This window comes from Triticum dicoccoides, chromosome 5B, assembly GCF_002162155.2.
Source record: "Triticum dicoccoides isolate Atlit2015 ecotype Zavitan chromosome 5B, WEW_v2.0, whole genome shotgun sequence".
NCBI classification, from domain to species: Eukaryota; Viridiplantae; Streptophyta; class Magnoliopsida; order Poales; family Poaceae; genus Triticum; species Triticum dicoccoides.
This window is the reverse complement of record NC_041389.1, coordinates 238,351,890-238,355,545: the sequence shown is the minus strand read 5'-3', so window position 1 is coordinate 238,355,545 and position 3,656 is coordinate 238,351,890.

The window sequence follows — 3,656 nt, the reverse complement described above, 5'->3', positions numbered from 1 at the left end:
GCCCTACTGTGTACAGTCAAAAAAAACTGGTGCTTTTTTTATAAGAGGATGATGACTCAACATAAAAGTAAATAGATAGGCCCTTCACAAAGGGAAGCATGGATTTGCAGAGGTGCGAGAGATCGAGTTTTGAAACAGAGATAAATAATATTTTGAGTGACATACTTTCATTGTCAACATAACAACCAAGAGATCTCGATATCTTCCATGCTACATACATTATAGGCGGTTCCCAAATAGCATGGTAAAGTTTATACTTCCCCACCACCAATGAGCACATTCCACAGCTGGTCCAAAACAACGGGTACCATCCAACTAACAACAATCCCGGGGGAGTTTTGTTTGCAATTAAATTGATTTGATTTGAGCATGGGACTGGGCATCCCGGTTACCGGCCATTTTCTCGTGAATGATGAGCGGAGTCCACTTAGTGTGAGAATAACCCACCTATCATGGAAGATATAGACAACCCTAGTTGATACATGAGCTATTCGATCATACAAAACATAATTTCATTTGAAGGTTTAGAGTTTGGCACATACAAATTTACTTGGAATGGCTGGTAAATACCGCATATAGGTAGGTATGGTGGACTCATATGGAACAACTTTGGGGTTTATGGAAGTGGATGCACAAGCAGTATTCCCTCTTAGTACAAGTGAAGGCTAGAAAGAGACTAGGAAGCGACCAACTAGAGAGCGACACAGTCATGAACATGCATTAGGATTAACCAACAATGAGTGCAAGCATGAGTAGGATATAAATCACCATGAACATAAATATCATGGAGGCTATGTTGATTTTGTTTCAACTACATGCGTGAACATGTGCCAAGTCAATCCACTTGAATCATTTAAAGGAGGATACAACCCTATCATACCACATCACAACCATTTTAATAGCATGTTGGCATGCAAGGTAAACCATTATAAGCTCCTAGCTAATTAAGCATGGCATGAATAACTATAATATCTAATTATCATTGCAAACATCTTTATTCATAATAGGCTGAATCAGGAACAATAAACTAATCATATTTACAAAAACAAGATAGGTCGAGTTCATACCAGCTTTTCCTCATCTCAACCATTTCATCATATATCGTCATTAATGCCTTTCACTTGTACGACCGAACAGCGTGGATAATAATAATAGTGCACGTGCATTGGACTAAGGTGGAATCTGCAAACATTTAATTCAAAGGAGAAGACAAGGTAACATGGGCTCTTGGTTAGATCAACAATAATGCATATGAGAGCCACTCATCATTTTCATCGTGGTCTTCTCCTCCAACCCCCAAACAAAAGAAAAGAATTTCAAAGAAGGAGAAAAACTATTTACACGGGAAAGCTCCCAACAATCAAAAGAAGAACGAGAAATCTTTTTGGGTTTTCTTGATTAATTATTACTACTACAAGCATGGAAAATGAACTAGCTAAAATCTACAACTATTTTTTTGGTTTGTCTCAAAGTTTTTAAACACACAAGAAGAAAGCAAGAAAAGAAAAATAAACTAGGATGGATAGTACAATGAAAAAAATATGAACATCGACAACTAGAATGAGTGTGTGAACATGAATGTAATGTCGGTGAGAAATACATACTCCCCCAAGCTTAGGATTTTGGCCTAAGTTAGTCTATGCCCATGGATCAAAGTGGTCCTCTCTGGTGTACTGAGGAGGGTCCTTGGGGTGCCACTGGTTAGCGAGCTCCTCGGATCCCACTGATAAATAGACTCCTGATATGGACCAGGAGATGGCTCTGGCTCAGGCTCTGGGGACCGTGTCCGCTCCCAGTATGCATAAATGTCATCGGGCATGATGAGTTATGTGCCTGAATGTATGTTAAACAAAGATGGTGCAGGCAAGGTAATAGTTTTACAAGTGGTTTTACTAAATACCAGGTTATAAATAATTATCTTCTCCTTATCATTAATAATAAAATCATGTGCTACCATACTTTTATAGTCTAAGAAAATAGTGGGCAGCACCTTTCCTCTTTTTCATAATGCCTAATAGGTATCTCGAAGTATTTAGCAAGGCGTGAAGCAAAGATACCTCCAAAAATGGGGCCCTTTGAACGGTTTAGACTCAACCATTTAGCAACCATAGTGCCTAAACTGAAAGTACTATCACAAAGTAAAGCATGTCACAAAATAGCAAGGCCAGGAACACTGAGGCCCCCACTGTTCCCGCGACAAATTAAACATCTACTAGCAAATATTGCATAGTAACGTCGCCAGGAAAATGTGTGCTCGTAGTTCTTGCATCTGACACTTTTCTCATTTCCCCTACAACAATTTTATCAATAAATTAATCCACATCACTAGGATGTGGTTCCTCGACACTGCCCTCAAAGGGCAACTTGCAAACCACACAAAAATCATAGAGTGACATCTCCTTAAACTCATCATATAAGTAAAAATCTACCGAAGTTGGTGAGCTCCTAGCATGGAAATGGAAGTTTTGCATGAAAATATTTGTGAGTAGGAGATACTATTCACATTGGTCGTGGAGGAAGTCGATGATGCCTGCATTCTCAGCCAAGTAATAGAAAGCCTCATAAATTCCGGCTGCCCTTAAGAATGCATCACATGGCCATTCACACGGTCGGACCTCCGCGGTGCAAGGAAGGTTCTAGTTGGGTTTGTTATTCTCTTCATTCTGCTTTTCCTTCAAACTTCAGCTCGAGGAGCCTCTCAACAATCTCTTCAACATTTTCTTCCTCTGAAATTTTCTGAAATTTTTAGTGACTGAAAATAAAAGTGAAAGAAACTCAACAAGATTGATAGCAACTACTCCCACATGTGCCTAGAGACTATATCATGCATTAAAACTACTTTGGACCATATAAATTTTACATGCAAGCTCAAGAACAGGGTCACCACATCAGCGAAAATTTGCAATAAATAAAGCACTAGAACAAAAACTAATTCGACCATTGGAGGAGCCACATACCGAAGAACAATCCCCCAAAGCAATTTTGTGAATAGAGCTTTGAGCAAGGAGATCGAAAATGGCAGCAAAACGAGCAAGAACACGGGTTTGAGCTACAGGATGATTTTTCTGGAGGAAGACAAATTGTGTGGGTACTGGAATAAGTGGAGGGGGGCACGTGGGGCCCACGAAGCAGGGGGCGCGCCCTCCACCCTCGTGACCAAATGGTGTTTCCCCCTGGTGCTTTCTAAGTGCCAGAAATTCTCAAATATTCTACAAAAAATCATACTCAAATTTCAAGGAATTTGGAGAACTTTTATTTTTGGGGTATTTTTTTATTACACGGATAATTCAGAAAACAGACAAAAAATACTATTTTTGCTTTATTTAAACTAAATAACAGAAAGTAAAAGGTGGGTACAGAGAGTTGTGCCTTCTAACTTCATCCATCTCATGCTCATCAAGAGGAATCCACTAACAAGGTTGATCAAGTCTTGTTAACAAACTTCTTCCGAATAACATGAAATCGGAGAACTTTCGAATAACACTAGGTTACCTCAACAGGGATATGCATGCCCCCAACAATAAGAATATCATATTTCTTTTTGACACTATGAAGCGGGAATTCAAAACCTCCAATAGTAATAGTTGAAATTTTTCCAATAGAATTGATGCTATGAACTTGAGGTTGTTTCTTTTGAAAGTGTACCGTATGCTCAT